This window comes from Anomalospiza imberbis, chromosome 13 (genome assembly GCF_031753505.1).
Source record: "Anomalospiza imberbis isolate Cuckoo-Finch-1a 21T00152 chromosome 13, ASM3175350v1, whole genome shotgun sequence".
Classification (NCBI taxonomy): Eukaryota; Metazoa; Chordata; class Aves; order Passeriformes; family Viduidae; genus Anomalospiza; species Anomalospiza imberbis.
Genome location: NC_089693.1, coordinates 3,710,209 through 3,730,127, shown reverse-complemented (window position 1 = coordinate 3,730,127; position 19,919 = coordinate 3,710,209). Strand labels below are relative to the sequence as shown.

At 41.6% G+C, this 19,919-nt stretch overlaps 1 protein-coding gene across 3 annotated transcripts in view; it reads right to left on the bottom strand.

The window, feature by feature from the left end:
- Positions 1-19,919, bottom strand: part of IGF1R (insulin like growth factor 1 receptor) — a 172,652-nt gene that overhangs the window by 147,347 nt on the left and 5,386 nt on the right. The window contains exon 1 of one of the 3 annotated variants that reach the window (XM_068203642.1): positions 3,383-3,576. The exons of the other annotated variants lie outside the window; for them this stretch is intronic. The gene's annotated coding sequence lies outside the window, so the exon portion shown is untranslated. Of the gene's footprint in view, positions 1-3,382; positions 3,577-19,919 lie in introns of those variants that run through there. 3 annotated transcript variants of the gene reach the window in all.

Here is a 19,919-nt window from a genome sequence, read left to right as displayed (position 1 = left end):
TTAAAGATGGAGCAACCACCACTATCCAGCTCTCTCAACATCAAAAGGTCTCAGACAAAACAGCACCAAGGCAGCTCTGAGTCAATCCAGCACATCCCCTTCACAATCCTAAGGCTTTTCAACACAAGTCTACCCCAGCTGGGTCAGGTTTTCCCTAGCAACAGAGACTTGTTCAGCCTGAGCAGTCCTTTACATCTCTGAAACGAGAACGAGGATAGACAGCCTGCCATGAGCATCTCACCAGCAGCCTCGATATCAGCTCACACTCACCTTTTTTCTGATTTCCCTTTGTTTTCCCCCTCCTGAATTCACTCCTGTGAAAACTGTTTCCTTTACTTCACAGCAGAGATGCAAAGTTAATCTTAAATGAGGATACCTTCACTGTTTCCGTTTTACAAAGAGCATCCCTTGACACTGGTTGCTGAAAACAAGCACGGAAGGTACAGAAATTGTTTTAATTCCATATTGTTTTCCTGACCAGGGGTTGTAACACCCATTCTGAGGGCCAAGTCTGTGATCCACAAGGTTCCAAAGGGTTCTTTTTTAAGGGAGGGCATGAGGTTGCTCAACTTCTCATCTACCCTGAAATTCTGCACAGCTGGTTACAAGTACAGTGTGTCACCATCGGTGCTGGATGAATTCCCACACAAATAAAGAACTACAAGGCTTAATACAAGAACACAATTGTGGCTGGTTCTACTTTTAGAGTAGCTTGCTCACACCACCACAGCTCACTTTGCCAATAATGGCTTTTCTGAGCACACTCCACTCCAAGAAGAGGTTGGCTTTCCCAGTCAGCTACTGCTGCTCTCTGGTCAGCACAGAGCTGATGTTACTGAGTGCAGAACACTGCTCTCTCCCAAACTGCTCTAATTGAAGAGGCCTGACCACATCACCCCGCAGTAATGTCCGCTCAGGGCTGTGGGTCTTTCTGGGAGATCAGCACATCTTCTGAACAGTGTTGTTATTTATTCCCAATAGAGCCACTTCCTTTTCATCATGTGTTTTTTAGTTTTAATCTATGGCAGGTCCTTATAAAGAAAGAGTCCAAAACAGCTACTGAATGTGGCTGTGGTCCAGCAGCCCTCATCCCAGATTCCCAGCATGCAGCACATCCCTTTTCAGGCAAGCATCTCCAGAGTTCCCATCCATGTTTATTGCACTGAGTGGATTTAGATCTGCACAACGTACCACAGGCTGCATATTCACGTGTTTACTATCTACTGGATCAACTGAATGGAGGGCCTGTCTGGCACACTGGAGAAAAAATTAGGGCTCTGAAAAAATTCTTTGAAGACACTAAAAGGTTGAATGATGTTAGGAAAAAGAAACTGAACTTAGGATAAAGCAAATCATCAGGTTTATAAGGAGCCTCTATCCTACATGACTGCCACTGCTCAGAAGAGAAGCAGAAGGACACATGAGTGAAAGCAGAAGGAATAGTCAGAAAATGAGATGCCCATACAGACTAGAAACAGGGGAAAATATAACTTGACCTTAATATCTCTCTTAATTCATATTCCCACAAATTATGCATGTTTTAAGGAAGCCATCAGGACTATCACATAGCCCTAAAAAAAAACCTTTTAAGTGTTATTCAGTCATCACTGACCAGAGAGACACTGCAGCCCATGCCCTGGGCCTAAGCCTTCTTTGTTCCTGTAGTTTCAATGACATAGAAGGCAAAGCTAGAAAGTCTGAGAAGGAGCAGCTTAGCAACCACAATTTCCCTTCGAGCCCATGAAAAGTTTCAGTACAGTTGCACCATTTGCAGACGTAAGGGAAAAAAAATTACTACTGAAGTCTCAGGATTCTTTAATTGCATACTCTGCAAGAAGAAATTAAATGTGGAGTTCACAGAAATCAGTGGTTGGAGAGATTGCTTATGACACTTTACATTAACACAGGATTCCACCACCCACTGAGCTCTTGGTTTTGCCTCCGTAGTGACACTATGAATGAGATATATATTTTAGTGTCTTTAATGTACTTACACAACCTCCCACAAAATTTCTGTACTCTCTAAGCTCACCTATCCTGTATGTGTCACATCAATCACCAGATCTCTTCCCAGGGAAGCCAGCTTCTGTGTTACCTCTTGGGATGTCAGAACCAGTAACAAGGAGGGAACTAAATCTACATCACGATTCAAGCTGCTTCCCTACCCACTGAAATATTTCTCTTCACTGAATATGCTACATAAACCTCTCTACATTTACCAAGATTTTACGAAGCTACATCTCTCAAGGTGGGGAGGGGATAGATAAAAGGCACCCCACGACCCAGAAAACATCAATCATTTTAGAGTTTGCTAAGCAAGACCATAATTGAATTTCAACTTCTGTATTTCCAGTACTAGCACAACGCCGCCATCTTCGGCTTTCAAAACATGAAAGGGAATACTCAAACCCAAACAAAACCCCACTGTTTCCATTTGAATGTAAGTCCTGAGAACATTCTTCATAATATATCTAAGGCCAAGAAGGAGGGCTTGTTTGTTTTTTTTTTTTTTCATTTAATTACAAGTTAAGCTTTGGAGGACAAAGCCAGACCACTCCAATCTTCAGAACACTCACGGGACTCAAGATTATATTGCAATGTAGCTTGTAATTTCTGAGAAGCATAGTCTACTATCATTAATTTACCTCATGCTACTCATCACTCCTATCAACCTTTTACAGAATTATTTTCACCCAGATTTGGAAGGAAAAAGTGGTGTCACAAGAGGCCAATCAAATTTGGTGCAAATACTTTAAAAGGCAATTAGATTCCCCTTCTCCACACACATTCTCCTTGTCTCCCACAGCCCTTAGAAAAATACACATCCTACTTTAATCTTCTCTTCTGCCACTCTACTAACTATATATTCCAAATCCAAGGGCCACTGTGTTACCACGCTGACCAGAACAAAACATTCACAAAAATAACACACAAAAGGGCGACAACCCACATCACAAACTCAAACTGTCTCTGCCTTTTTGCTCTTACAATTTTCAGCTGTCATTGGCTAAAGATATCTCTGGCACTGTTGCTTTCCATGAACTTCCTCCAACTTCCCCATAAGTTTACACAAATAAAACATCAGAATAAATCACATTTTTGTCCCTCATCTCACTTGGGTTCTCTCTGCCAACGTTTTACTTTGAATATCAACAGGAACAGCAGCTTAGCAAAAACTGAGCCAACAAAATGAACTGAATCCCTTTAATAACACTGATTGATGCCCTCTCTACACAGCTCACCAGAGCAAGGAGGTCTAGAATTAGCCCAGCTCACGTGAAAGCATCCTCATGACGAGTCATCCCCAAATTAATCCTCTCTGACCAAGGCTGCTCTGATACACCACATCCCTCAGGGGTTCCTGTGAAGCCACATCCATTACCTCCTGCTGCTGAAATAGCACATCAGCGGCTCGGCTGGCACGGATTCCTGCTCATCCTCATGGGCGCACAGGGCAGGAATGGAGGGAGGGTAACATCCAGCCCAGAACCCCCAGCCATCAAAGCCAGGAAAAGGAGCAGCAAACTTTTAACCCTGATCTGTAGTGCCCAGGTTATGGGTAATGCCTGTAAGAGTCTCTGCTAACTCCAAGATGAACCTTGCCAGCAAATTCCTCACCCATTAACACCCCGTAGGTGTCAAACACGGAAAGCCATTGTTTGAACCTTACCATGGCTGGAGCTGAACACTAACCCCTGGCAAGCTGCTCCTGTGCTTTTAGAGGCAAGGGAAAGCTGTTAGAAGCACCAGCTGAATGCAATTCCAGGATAATTCCCTGCTACACTGCAGAGTCACAGCCTGGTCGAGTTTGTGAGAAATTGTCAACACAACAACAAAAAAAAAACTGCAGAAGAAAGCAGGTAATGCCTAAATCGCTAAAGATGAGCCCCCTCCTCACAGGAGACAGACTTCAAACCTCTGCACTTTTTCTTATCCCATACTCTAACTTCCCTGACAGCGCCACAAAATGAGCACGTGCCATTCCACACAAAATGTGTAACATACAAGTGAGTAGGTGGCACATTATGATCAATAACTATGAGAGTAAAACACTTTTTAATGGTGCTAATAATGTTTAAACCCAATGCCAGCAGCTTCAGTCTAATGCCTGCTAAAGCAAAAATGGAAGACTGAAATTACAAGCTGTTTATAACACTGAATTTATGTTTCACAATCTGTGATGACAATAGAGCTTAGCAAAAATTGTCTCTCCTGGGGACTGTTCTTTCCACCTTTAAAAAAAAATAGTTGCGCACATGATTTTATTTATTTGTTTTTAAAACAGTTGTCTGCACATCCAAGTGACTCAGCAACTGGCTGACAGAAACCTGTGGGATATACACTTAGGTAGCTGGGATAAGCAGCCAAAATCTTCCGGAATGAAAATTCATCATGTGGCTGGGCTCAGCAACTCACATTTAGGAAGACTTTACCATGCTCTTAGCTGCCTGTTGGGTTGCCACCCTGCAGTAATCTAGGAAAGCTGTCACTCTTTAAAAGCTCTTGGGGAATTTTTTTAGTATTATTATTTTCCAAAAATGGCTGTCTAATCAGGCCAGATCATTCAGGCTTCATTAGCAGCCAACTGACAAAACGATATCGTAACATACAATTGCATCCATAATGGTCAGCAAAGGATTTAATAGTGACTCGCAGATCCACAGAAAAATTACAAGTCTGATGCAATTACTCTTAACAATATGCAACACAGAGCCCTACTATGCTGTGCTAACCAGCTCTTAAGCAATCAAACACAGAAATCCCACATTCTCTGACCTTCCACAGCAATGTTTCTGTTTTAACAAACTAAACTCAGACTTCCATTAGTCCCTTATTTCCAACAAAATAGAAATTAACATGGTGCTAAAAAAAACCCAATGATCTAACTGAACAGAAGAAAAAGTTAATGCTATCAAACTTCATTTAACAGAACAGGGAGCTCTCCCACCCCTCCCTTTACATGGCAGCTACACAGCTCAAAAATCACATAGGTCATGCTGTAACCTGCTTTCTCAAGGCAGTTAAATTATGACCAACTTGCAATCCCCAAAAAGGGCTTTAAAGGTATTAAATTACATATATGCAGGTGCTGTGGGGCTTTCCAGCAATGAGCTAACTAGGTTGAAAAAAGAACCTTCCTCTCAAAATACAAGGTAAAACACGTGGGCTGGCACCAGAGACAAGGTAACGTAGTTCAGGCCTTAACAACCAAAACCACTTGTACCAGAACACAATTTAAGGCAAATGTAAACCAAAGTAGCTATACCAGGAGGAGTTCCTAGATGAACTCACTTTTCTGGTGAATTGGATGCTTCTGACTCACTTTAGTATCACAAACCCAGCCCAAGCAAAGGAAGTGTCCTTTGTTCCACAAAGGCAGTGTTCACACGGTATTTATTGTCTCAGAGGCATCACAGACAAATAGCTGGGAAAAACAGAACCAAACACCTCTGTGATATCACTCAAGGAGAGTCCCTCCTCAAACAAAACATCCTTAATGCACACAAGTGAGAAGCTACCAGATAAACAAGGATAAGCATGGGAAACCAGAGCTCTTTAGGCACAGTCAACCACTGGAACTCCAGGAGTTTCATTCCTCTGAAAATACGAGAAAAGCTTGAGTATAGGATTTTCAACATATCTGTGCAGATGTTCTCATCAGCAATTGATTGAACGTTATTGTAAAACCATAAAAATAAAAAATAAAATAACCTAAATATATACAACTTGTTAAAAAGAGAAGAGCCAACAGTGGTTTATTTCCAGCTGCTTCCCACACTAAAATTCAAGGTGACATTTCAGCTCATACTGTTTTACATTTACATACTGCCCAAGACATTGGATTTCCAACCTCATATACACTTTTTAGACACTGCCTAGATGCACTGTGGGTGATGCATGATGCTGCAATTCTGGTGAGCAGAACAGTTCAGGTATTTAACCAGCCAGGCTCTGCTAAGTTCTATTGCTTGGCAACTGCAATTCCTGTCACCATATCCACTTTCATCAGAAGAGCACTGGAATGGCAGAGCAAGCAGGAGAATTACTATTCACCCTCTGGTAGGCGCTTCTGGAGAGCCTGGGCTTCAACAGGTTACCCTGATGCATTTCTAGCAAATTCCCTTGTGAGAAAGCAGTGGGTCCAAGAGGGTGAGACAAATAAATCCATGGCACCCTTCATTCAGCAGTTCCTCATCAGGGATTACCTACTCCACCCCCCTCTCAGCGAAAAATGGGGGGAAGAGTGTTGCAAGAAGGGTGTTGCAAGACTTTGGGGGGAAGAGGATGCAGGAAGTTACAGGAGATGGGACTAGGACAAACCAAGCAGCAATATCAAACCTGCATGCTGCTCTAGGCACTCCCAACTTCAGGAACCTCCCCTCACTGGGATCTGCAGCAGCACAGATTTATTCCAGAAGGTAAATCAAGGCAAGACCAAGATGGAGAGCTGAGTCTTCATCACTGTTTTTACCCTTTACCTCATATACACACCCCTCTCCTACCTAAAGGCACAGATGAGCCTGACTGTAGCCAGCTCCCTGGTACTATTTCACTATTTGTTCTGGTCATGAAGAAGATAATGTAAGAAATTAGAAGAAATTTGAGTCAGAAAAGATGGATAACATTAAGGAGAGAAAAACAACTGAGTGGAAGTTTTGCTTTGTTTTTGTAGTGGCTATCTACAGAGGGATGTACACAAAATGAGATTTTTAGTCGGGCACACAACTTTAAAGTCATCTTTAAAATGAGTTTGCTGCATTCACCATGAAAAATGGATTTAAACATGCTTTTCTAGGTTTAAGCTGAACTGATTCTTGAAACGCACCATTTTTGGAAAGATCTCAATTTCGAAAGATCTCATCCTCTCAAAAAGCAATTTTCATCTTAGGCAGGGGGGGACACGACACACTAGAAGTTTTCAGACTCAAATTTTCTTAACTGCAGTAGAACTTAACTGCCATGACCTGGTTGACGGAATTAAAATAAAAATATCCTCCCTGGAGGAACTATGGAGTGAGCAACTGCTGCCAAAAGGTGGTTTTAGCACCAGAACACCTGGAACCTCAGCCTGTGAGCATGCGTGTTTCTTTGGCAAAGTATTAACAAATGTGCACTACTTAATATTTAAATTATTATAGAAAATATATTTATAATTAACCAGTGATAAGAAATCTTTCCTTAGAGAACTTTGATTAAAAATTAAACAGTGAACTTTATCCACTGCAAGAGACGAAAGGAGGAACTAGACAAAGGGAAGCAAGAGAAACCACATGAACCCTGTAATACACTCCTAAATATATAAACCTAAATGACATATTCTTTAGTTTCATTGCATTCAGAAACATTTTTATCATGATAACAATTCAGACACTTTACATTCTGCAAAATAGACAAAAAAATAGCTGATCTCAATAGCTGCCATCTCTCAAACAGAGGGACCACCCAAAAAAAAAATTCTGAGCATCTCCTGATGAGAAGGAAACTGACACACGGGCAGAAGCTGCTTACAAGACTTTAGAATTAGGCTACATGACTGCATAAAAGCAAACCTCTTTCTGGACCCAGACTACATTCAAGTAAGTTTTGGTGAGACTGTTTCCTTCGGCCACAAGGAAGGTTTCTCTCCAAGCTCTGAAATCCCACAACTAGGTAGAGCACCCCACATCCTTTCCCAGCATCATCAACAGCAAAACCAGCTGCCAATCTGGAAGGTAGAAGAAGAATCTAATCTCCACTGTGCCACTACAGCCACCCCAAAAAAGACATTCTTCGGCCTGTAGTTATGATTTGCCTGCCCAAACAACATGAAGTCCCATCAGCCAAAAAGCTCCTGCCAACACAAGCTGTGCTGCCGGGGCGGGTGTTCAGTGGCACAACCGCGCTGGGTAACAGCGCCACATCCACGTCCAAACACAAAGCTTTAAACTAAGCCAGAGAAAGAAAAACATGAAGTAAAAGGAGGGGGGGAAAGCACAGGTAAAAAGGATTTGGACAAGAACACCCTCCTTGCCAGCTGCCAGCTTGACGGTGAACTGGTGCGGGAGCAGAGGTGATGGACAGCCCTCGGCCTCGCTTCACCCGTCTGACAGCTCCGCCAGCCTCGCTCCACTGTTGTGAAAGAAAACCATGGTATTTGTGCAAGGCTAGTTGGTTCCACGTTAAGAAAACACATCTGAGCCGACAGTGCTTTGCTTTACCACATGCCAGCTTCATTCAGCTTCAGAGTCAGAAACCAGGACTCGGTCTCCTCATTGCCTCCACAGTTAACCAGCAATTTAGGACACAGACAAAGTCCTGAACTCGGAACCACCCCTGATGTGTGAAAGGGCCACACTGCCTTTAACAGAAAACTTCCTAGTCCACTTTAGAAAACATGAGTGCCCAAAGAAGGAGGTCCCTAAGTGACAGGAATGGCTGTGTTGGGTAACACTGCATAAAGACGTGAACAATGGAACAGATAAAAACAAAGAAATTCAAAGAAAGAGACCGGGAAGCAATCTTTGTTTTGGTGTGAACTGGTGCACACCCATGCAGGAGAGGTGAGAAACAGGAATGGGGCTTCATGGGGACCGTTAATTTATTAAAATGTCACAACAAAAAGAGAATACTGTGACCAACAGACCCTGGGAGCTCCAGGCAGCTAAACTGATCCAAAGGATGACGGTTTATCAGAAAGGAAAGGCTGGTCAAAGGAAGTAATGAAGCAGATATCTATCAAAGAACAAAAAGCAGGTCTGAGCACAGAGCCAGAAGCAAGACTGCACCAGAACTTACAAATGAAGTGTAAAACACCAGACTTGGCAATCCTGCTGCCAAGGAATTATTTACCACCCCACGATCAATATCACAATACACACAGAGACGAGTATTTTTATCTCAACCTCCATTTGACCCGGTGGGGGCTACAGACACTTTCTCACACTAATTCACATACTTCAAGGAGAGTCAAGATGGGGAAAAATGAGTTGGAAGCATTTCAGATTCTGTCTTATTTCAGCCCATTTTCACTGAATCATACCAAAACTATCTGAGGGAATAGTTCAGAATTGATTTGTGCTACCCAAGACCTGATCAGTAAAGCAAAATATTCAAGGATCATGGGAAAAGGTTTTCTTCATGCATTGAGCCAAATCCTGGTTGTGATGTCAGTCCTTTCAAGTCTCTGCCTTTCCTTCAGTGAATCAAAAGCATCTCTTAAAAATTCCTCTGAAAAGCCTGGACAAGTGCCTGAACTTCCAAGATCTATTCTCTCTCTATAGCCTTGAGCAACAGTGATAGGAAATAAGCTTTCCTTCTCAATGGCTACTTTTAAGTTTATTAAAAAAAAAAAAAAAAACAGGCAACCACTACTAGACCTATTACAAATTTGGAAACTGCAGCTCAGAAAATAGGGAAGGAGGGGAAGGCAATGGAGGGAGGAAGAAGAGGTCTGATTTTCAGACAATCAACTTGAGAAGTCCTTACTTCAGTGAACTGGCAAATAATGTGTTAGACATCTTGCTTCTGAAACACAACCACGCTAAAGGGAAAAGGGTTAATTATATCCCTTATGCTCCAGAGTATGTCAACAGGCTACACATTATGTTATTCTGAAGGGCAAGTTGTTCTTTTATTTATTGTTTAAAGCACAAACATAAACACGAAGTGTCCAACCCTAAGGTGGTGATTACTACTTTTACCTAAGCAGAAATGCAGGGCTGCAGGCTTTCTCTGCTATAAAGCTTTTAAACCTGTTCTGTTCCTCTGATATTTTCCCCCCTCACTCTTCTCTGATAGAGATCACAAAAACAACTAAGACATCTGACATACAGGAGAACATCCTGCTGATTAAGAGAAAACAAGAGCACATTACTCTTGAGAGGATACAAAGCACCACTTCCTAATGCGTTCTACTCTGTCAGCACAACAGGCTTCTTGTCATTTCAAAGGGAAACTGGTCATATTGATTTTTCCAAAACACAAGTATTATAAAAATATTATACATTTAATTGGTCTTAACAAAGTGCTCTTGTAGTGAACACATCAACAGAGATCCTACAAGGCAAGATATAAGGTATCAAGGTGTGGCTGTAAGAATTTGGAAGATTCTCTGCAAGCGGCAGCATTGAGAACTGCCAAGATCACTCCTCATAAAGCTTCTTGCAGCTCCTTTAAACCTCAGTACGACTGAGAGGTGTCTTTAAAGTGTGGCAACTCTTACTCCTGAATTCACAACACCCTGAACAAACATCATACTTTGCTGAAAACCAGTGTCCTTTCCACGCCTCACCAAATTTCAACCATGCAACTCAGTGCTCCATGTTTGCTCAACTTTTTCTAGAGGAAAGGAAAGTTCTTTACACCCTCTCAGAGCAATTTATTCCTCTCGTTGTTCCCTTGCAAAAGCCAGACCAAGTGAATCAGCTTCTCTGACTGAAAACCGCACACCCTGCCTGTCAGGAAGCCGGCAGGATTTTTTTTTTTTTTTTTTTTCTGTTTTGTTTACAAATTCAAAAATTGAGCTGTTCTCAGACAGCAGGGTCAGCCATCTCTTTTTCCTCCATTCCCATTTTTCGTCAGTCTTCATTACGGCAACACTGAGGAAAACTTGTACATGCTTTCCAAGGAAAAGGTATTATTTCTTCTTCTCCTGGTTCTTTATTTCTTTTTTAACACAGTAAATCAGAGTGTACAGCCAGGACAAGTTTCAGTGGTTCAAAGACTGTTGTATTGTGTTTTTGAGAGAGTACAGCGGCAAAAGACCATCTGAAAAGTTACGCAGAACACAGGTTGTTACTTCCCCTTTGAGAATACCCCTTCAGAAAAATTCTTTGAAATCAGAATTTTGTGAGGGATGCAGCAGAGGAGCATCCTCCCACCTCCTCTTAGTCCTCCAGGGAACTAAACTAAGTTCTCTCTTCCTGAAGTGATAATTCAAGGCTTCTTTATAGCTTGCTGCCAGTATAACTCAGAACACTGTACATCCTCCCTTTAATTTCTTCCAACAAATCCCCTTTCAGCAGAATTTACTCTCACATATGCAACGTGGGCAGAGTCTAGTAATGTGACTTAATAGTTCCTAACCAAAGAAAAAAAATATTTTGCTAACAGTAAGTTCTAGGAAGGAAAAAAACAAATTTTAAATCTTACCTGTACTCACTACAGTGTTTCTAATTACTATCTGTCAAAAGAGCATTTCCATCACAAGAAAAGAACAAAGCTGCAGAATGACAGATGATTTGCCATCCATCAAGAGGTAACTGCAAACAACAACAAACACACAAAATGTTCAGTGTCCCACCCCACTGCTGCCCCTGCATCCCCCCACTGTGCCTTGCTGCAGAGGAGCAGGGCACTGCCACAGCAACAGCACTGGGAGCACGGGGATTTCAGGGGAGAATGAACGGTCTGAGCCAAGCAACAGAAACACAGGGCAGTTAGAAAGAACTCCAGCACCGAGGAGACAAATGAAAACTTTAATCTTCAGCTTCTATCATTAGCCACTTAAGACACCTCTTCCCCCCACCTGGCTACGGGGCGAGCGTGTTTTAGTGTGGATGATCATTCCTCCGAGGGAACTCAGCCGGCCAGACCATCACACACACACCTGTTCTCACTGCCACATCCCTGTCCTGACACCCAGGGCAGCGTTGAGTTACTTCAGAGAGAGTCACTTCCACATTCCACCCTCAAACTCCCCTCCAAGAAGTGATCAGTCACTCTCAGCTTTCACACTTCAGTAATTTTGGAATCAACAGGAAATGGAGATCAATTGTGATTTTACTAACTCAATAGTGACTCATCATTCAACTCCCTGTAGCCTTCTACTTCATCTGTGAAGAGACGTGATAGCGAGGCCAAATTAAAAATAGCAAATCTGGCTCACTCACAATTAACACTCACTTGTCCATCAGACTTGCCCTGGATTGTGAAATTTTTGGGATTGCGACATTCTGACGGTTTTGCGTCGGATCCAAACGCACTCACAATTTGTCTTTCTCAACTCAACCAGGAAAAGTAATCAATGGGAAAATTTATTATATAAATCAGCTGTACCACACCCTCTAACATCCATCCATCGCTCAATTTGAACATGTCTAAATAAGAGTTAACTCTGCCTACCAGTGTCCCCAGCTACTGACAACAAATCTTCTATTCTTCGTATTATGAAAACACTCTCAAATCATTAATTTCTTTCTGCTTACACAACCTTCAAGCCAAAAAAAAAAAAAAACCCACATTTGCATGAAATCGAAAGTCAATAAAAAACAATTATTTCATTTACAAAAATAGAAAATCATTTTATATAAACCACTTAAATACATTCTTCTAAAAATAAACTTAATTACAAATCTAACATGAAATTGTAACAGCATATATTAGGGCAAATGCCTACTGTAATTTAAATAAAATAAAAATAGTAAGCATATAATTTACACCCAAAAAAAAGTTGGGACTGGTGAATTTGCTGTTCAGCGCTCTCTTGGAGCCACCCTTTGATGAAATGCTCAGAGAGCTTTTGCCTTCAACAGCTACTTCTGCAGTGCCTCATTTCAGTTTACTCCAATGGTTCAGTTCAATGAGCTCTTAATCCCAAATTAAAAAGGACTCCCTGCATAGAAACCTGTGAAACAGTGGGCAACATCTATGAACTCTAAACTTTTGAGAAACAATGACAAACTATTTTCTCTGTTTATTTTATTTTAATCATGCCTCTCCTTCACACTTGGAGTTTTAATTAAGTCTCAAAACCCAGATCTTCTGCATTTCAATTAAAATTCCATTTTCCATCCAAATAAAAAAATAACACAAATGAGAAGTAATCTACCAGAAAATACATCATTTGCCATTTTGTCACTTAAAAATGCGAAAATTAAGGATCTGAGCCAATGCATCCAAGGCATCTAATTATTTACATGAATTTGTAGAAACACATTGCTATTAACTAGCAAAAAGGTCTGTACTTTCAAAAATGGTTCTTTGTGAATCAGAGTTCTAACAGCTGTCAGTCATTTAAAAAATCCAACTAAAAATACGCAAAATGAGATTAAAACTGTGTATTCAGAGCAAGCTCTTCCTCTTGCTGTTATAAGTCACTATGAAAACCATTTACTTCATCTCAATAAAAGAAAAAGAAATTCATACTAGTAGTGCTCTGAGGCCTTCATACTAAGGAAGAAATAAACTTTGAAGGACAAATGGGACCAAAATTCACAACATTTTCACCAGAAGGTTGCAAAGCCACATGATCCCATCCCCCTGGCCTCTCACAGTTCACTTCCATGAGAACAGAGGGGAATGCACATAACCAGGGTGTGCAGACGTCCTAAATCGAGCATCCTTCCCTCTCCCTGCAAAAATCAGTAAACATGACATGACAATTATATCCTCAGCCCCTTCGCTCTCCCCTTCTCCCCATTAAACAGGGTTCACCTCCTCCCACGCCAGCAGCTCGCGAGAAGCTGCAAGGGCATTAAACACAAACTCGAGACACGAGACACTGGGAGCAGGGACAGACATGCTGAGCTCAGAGCAGTGTTTTGATCCTGCAGTGAACAAAGGCTGTGGCCACACGTGCAACAAGCAGGAAACACTGCAGAGCTGCACACTTCTGTGAGCAGCTGCTCCTGAAGGAAAAAAAATCCCATGGAATGAACAGGGCATCCCAGCACATCCTCGCAGCGAGGCCGAGCCACGCTCAACCCACCTCAACTCTTGTTTCACTCTTGCTGCACGTGACACCAGGTAATGTTCACAGCTGCCTGTGAAGACCTGGGTGTATTTTTAGTGTAATATACTATCTCCTTATCAGTCAGCTGATGCCAACACCCCCATCCTCACACTTCTGCTCAGAGTACAGTCATCGAACGCCTGGCAAGGAGGAGCAGCTTCCCAGTGAAAGTGCTGTCACCTGGATGACAGAGCCACACGAGCATCGCAAGTCACGTCCCTGCTGCAGCAACGAAGCCTTTAACCACCCCCCAAGGACGGCACTTTCTGTATTTTACAAATGGGGAGGGAAATGCAGACACCCGGAGGAGGAATACAATTTCTTCCCAACCCTTCAATACTGGCAGCTCCTGAAGCACGAGATGTGATCACTCCCTATTTTAGCATGCATGACTACCAATGCTCACACAAATTATCTGGTTCTTTTTAAAATCCAGTATTTAAAACTACAGTATTTAACTCGAGGCTTTTCTATCCAACTAGTGGATCGATAAAGGTGAATGCACTGGTAACAACATCTTACTACGCTTTATTTGCTCTTCGTTAAAAGGAAGACCCTTGCTCTGAATTTATACTTTTCAAATCAGTATTTAAACAAAATCAAATCTGGAAAGAAAAACAAACGTTAACACAACTATGCAGCATTATGATACAGCATCTGATTCCCACATTCCAACTCTCTTTCCCTTCATTACTGCAATGTATTACAGACAAATTTAAAAATAAAGTCACTGATATCAACTACAAAGACACCAAGAAAATCCTCAGACAGTGTTGGCTTAGCCAGTGGAATGTGTAATTCTTGCCTACATACTACCACTTTCTTTCATGAAAAATACTGGAAATATCTTTTTGCCAGGTTAACCAACTCTGACTTCAATCTCTCTGACATTTCTTAAGTAGAGCTGAATAATTCCATTCATATGCAAATGGTACAATAAGTCGTGAGTAGCAGCATTTGCAGCTCCCTCACAGAGATGAGCATTTACTCTCCTCAAGCCTCATCCATAGTGATGTAACCAAAATGATATCGGGCCCTAAAGGTACAGCCCCAGGAATTTACAGAAGGAATATTTTCAGCCTTGATGTTGGTTGGGTTTTTTTTCACTTTGTGGGGTATTTTTAAATATTAAGGAGATGAAAGAATCAAGAACTGAGATTGCATCTGTTGCCATCACAATTTAACCACAGTCCATGTATTTATACAGTGGAATCTCCAAAATAACACTGCATCTGTTAAGATGACAGTGATTTTCCATGGGCTGCACTGTTTTGTAGCGGAGTTACTCTAAAGCTGTCGCTTTTGAAGTGCTGATTGTGATCCACCCCAAATTCTTTTTGTAATCTTCCTCAAACATGTTGAATTATAAAGCTGTTGCGTTCCTCGGTGTGGCTTGGGAACAACAAAACCCTCATACATCTCATCAGTGGGCATTTGGCACTGAAGTCTCACAGCTAATGCAACATGTTTATTTAAACAATGAACTACCCAAAGAGCTGCACAGCCCATGTACAAACAGATGTGTGTTTCATGTGTGCTCTGCTGCAGCCCAGAACCTCCAGCACACACACTCCACTGCACTTCTCTGTGCCTGATTCCTGCAGGACAACAACTGCACTGACTTGGAAGGGCCTTTGCTCCTTCACTGGCCACTTCACAACCATAACCCACCTAAGCTTGAATCTTAAAAGAGACTCACACCAGAATTTGAACATTCAGTATGTATGTCATGCCTCTTGTTGAGACAAAGTGTAAAGGAAAATGTTTGTCCACGTAGTCAGCCTACTCTAGTGTGACAAAAATATAAACATTTTATTAGCAGTCACACAAAAAAAGAAACAAACAAACAAACCTTCAGTTACTCCCAGGCAGGACCCTGGCAGGCTCAAGTGAGTCTCTAACCAAGCCAAGTCTCAAGTCTGACATAACAAACTTGCTTTTCTTACACCCCATTGCTACTCTTTTCTACAGGGACAATGCAGAGACCCCAGCTCCACCAAGGGCGTAGCTGCTGGGAATACCAACATCACTTAATAACACAAAATCTCCACATCCAAGGTGCAAAAGCAACAGGACTAACAACAGACCCTTTGACTTTTTGCATCCTCCTGCACATACAAGCGGTCACATATCCTACTTGTCTTCAACTTCCCCCAGTCTCCCATCTCTCAGGTCTGAGGAAGAGGAGCAAAGTGCACAGGACTAACAGTAACTTACATGTATCTCTGAACACAGGTGGATATTCACTCATTCCTTACATCACAGGAGACACAGTGTTTGCAAGGGACCAATAAATTTACATCCACCTCACAAACTAACAACATGACAAAAGCTTCAGCCACAATGAACTGAAACATGATGTAAACTGCAGCATCACAAGCTACTTCCACCTGCTGGGGCTCAGAACAACCAGAGAGAAACAACAGCTAATCCAGCAGTGGAAGTCAGGCTCTATCCCAATTCCAGTGGGCTCCCCCTTCTATCCAGTGGAACTCTGAACTCTTAAAAGTTTGAGTCATCACCCCGCTGAGTCTCACTAAAGTTGGTTCTTGGCTGAAAGAAAGGTAGAACTACCTGAAAGCTTAAAAAAACCTAATCCGTGCTATGTAAGTCCAGCAGTATTTTGGAGAACAAACCAAATCCCCAATGGGACACATGGAATTTGACTAAGGAAGACAACAATTTAACGACGCATCAAAAATCGCAGAAATGAGAATGAAAGAACACAATAAAACGAATTTCTGCCCTGGCAGAGCACAGGGACAGGGCAAACAAGGAATTTCCATTGCCATTTCAACTCTTCACACTTCAGCCAAGTGTTACTCTGAGGTCAGCTGAGCTGAACAAACACATGTCCGTTCCTACCGTGCAGGGCTGGTTCCTCACTCCCGGCCCAACATGAACAGAGTGCACTCTTCAAACCTTTCAAGGCTACTCTCACACAGACAGACCCAAGGCGATGTGAGAAGAGCAGCAGGGAAATAAAAAGTACTCCTTGTAGAAGGTCAAAATGTGGAGACAACTCTAAACTGAAGCCAATGGAAATATTAAGGAAAGCAGCCCATCAAATGCAGGGATAAAGCCTTTCCCTGCAAGCACAAGCCGATTCTCTTGTAAGAAGTTGGTTATAGACTGTTTCCAGGGGCAGCTGTCACCAGATCTTTCTCCAAAATGCTGTATCCCTTTGACTAAGGCTTAAGATTTGAACTACCCCTGTCTACAAGAAGACCTTCCACTTTCAGAAAATCCTGCAATCATTTTTATGGCTGCTCTATCACACATCATTATGGGGGCTTTTTCCCCTATCCCATAAATTCCTTTGGGAGCTTGCTTCTCAAATATAACGAGCTGCCTGTCTATAGAATCAGGAAAATCAGCACTGAGCCAATTTATGTTTGGGGAAGCCACTTCTGCATCCAAGAGACCTGGAATTCTCTTTCCCCACCAATAACGCTCTCCAAACACAATGGCTCAGCTCCTGCAAATTTTTCCTGGAAGACTTCTCAAGCTGAGTACCACCATCCACATGCAAATCAGACGCGGGGTCCCACTAAGTACAAGCACCTTGCTAGAACAGCTCTTACAAACCCACAGCAATGCTAACAGAGAAAAGTAAATAAAACAAAGCGATGCCACCCTAACCTCAGCAACACACAGCAATCAGCAGACCCTTTCAACTGCCGTGCTTAAACTCTTCATCCCATAAATGCTCTCCCTGTTTCAGCAGAAATGTGTCTGTAACTAAAAACAAAGCGAGCACCTTGGTCCTCCCTGCAGCTCCGTCTCATCTGTCTTACACAAGAACTGCCACTACACCACAGTTTGGAGATAATGATGTACTCTCACTGGAGAATCACACACTCAGCTGCAGTTACCTACTGTATTCCAGTAGTAACAAATGGGAGAGATACTTCAAAGAGCACATTATCCCAGCTCTAATTTATGCATGCTCCCTCTTACCATCAAGCCATTTATTTTAAACCTGTCAGATATACTTGTAACATAGCATCATGAATAATTTAAAAAGTAATCTGTATAAACCAAGTTTATAAACTTAACAGCAGGTACAGTACCTTTCATTCAAGCAGACTGCTCTCTGATAAAGTACAAGGGATCTTGGACTACTTCAGCATGTATTCATTTTCATGCATTCTGAACTTCAAAAAATTCTTCTTTCCTGCCTCCAATCAAACCCTCTGCTATTTGAACAGTATTGTGTAAGGAGCTCACTTAAATGCGTAGTGTAATAATTGGCAAATTGTTCATACTAAAGGAAAAAAAATGACAAAGCTGCTGGAAACAGTCAGTAAAAATGACCCATCACCAATTCAACAGCAGGGGAAAACCACTCATGTCAAGTTTGTAATTAAAAACTCTTCACGTTTCCTGCATCTGCCTAATGTTGTCACTTTCTGACACTGCTCCCAGCACAGGCAGAAGGGATGTTCGACAGAGAACTCCAAAAAAGCCCACCTGTTAAGAGAAAGTGTTTTGCTCAGTTGATGCTCACACTTCCAAGTAAACAGAGCTATCTTTACAGCATGTAATGGCACCAATAAGGGGCTGGAGATAACATTCCCTGACCGGTCACAGAGCTATTGCAGCAACGTGTGCCTCGCTGGCAACACAGGCAAACAAACTCATCCGACCAGGGGACCTGCCCCAAACACACACCTTCACAAACCAAGGATTCACCAAAGCAGGACCTTATAAACTATGGTGGTAAAGCCCAAACACGTGCAGTACGACTGCTTCCTGCTTTAAAAGATTTATTTGTATCGTGTACACTTTTTTGAGTCAACAATAAAACAAAGTCTTAAAATCCAACTCGGTCAGCGCTTCAGTGACAGTGGGAATTACTGCTCTAAGTTATTATCAAAATGACTTTGTGCTGCTACAGAAGTGCATATTTGATATTCTACCCGATTATTTACTAGTGGATTGGTCCTCTAAAGGAATAAACTTAGTACTTTGTCGGGGTGTGAGATCCATTCTCCTCAGATAGGTCAAAGAAAATAGTCTCATTGAAAAAATTATCTGGGAAGTCACTGAAATATACAAATGTTTGTTTCTGCTCATACCATCAAGTTTACTAAGAAAGAAACAGACTAACTGGAAATGTACAGGGCTGGATACTCCAAAATAAACCAATAAATAAAATTCTGTTACATTAAAGCTTAGGAGTCATATGCAAATCAGTCTGTAAATAAAGAAACAACAATTTTGCCTTTCAGCACATTTTAAACAATCTTGTGCCACAACAGCAACTTCCTGAGGATATCAACACTGAAGAAGTTAATTGGTGTCTTGCAAGATATCCTAAGGGAATGGCTCATGTTTTGCATTTGCAAGGGTTAGAAAGCAAAACTTTGTGATAAGGGTGAGTTAAACCTTCACAACTCGCCCGGGTTTGGCAGAATGCATCTCCTTAATTAATTAATAAGTCAAACTGTTATCAAACTTAATGAGCAAAACCAACAAGTCCTGTCTAAAGGAACCAGAATCTATCTTTGAGCTTGAGGGACTCAGTACAGCTGTTTGCAGAGCACAGACACATACGAATGAACACTGTGTGCTGCTGATCCTCAAAGTTTCTCTCAGCCGGTTCTGGACACAAAAAAAGACAAATATAGTACTCCAGAAATCAGTCCAGATTGTACCTGTCATGACTTGGCTCACAGGGGAAAAAAAGCAGCCCAAAAAAGCCACACACAAGACAGGCTGGCTAACAACCACCAATGTGTCTTCATCAACTGCTGTTTGTTGAGTACTGCTTTTGTACAATAAAAAAAAAAAAAAGTGAAACTATTCTTTTTTAAGTGGCTTTCATAAATCATAAAAACTAATCCAACTAACCTACACAAAGAAGCTGTCTATACAATTTACAGTGATAGAAAAATTATACATGTCAAATAGATCAAAATACTAAAACAGTATTTCTACCTTTCAAACACATCACTGCATTCCCAAAGTCTTTCTGCACACAAACTCTAAAAAGCAGCACGTTCCATTAGCACCAAAACCCAGAAACCTTAAAAGCTCAGCTCTATCAGGAAGATCCAAATTAAACTGCAACTACAAATCTGCAACAATTTTAATTATGAGACCTCCGAGACAATTACCTAAACTGTAGCTTTTTTTAAATTTAGCATCCACAATAGTTTTCAATAATAAACTGCATTTACCCATTCCTATGTATGAACTCACA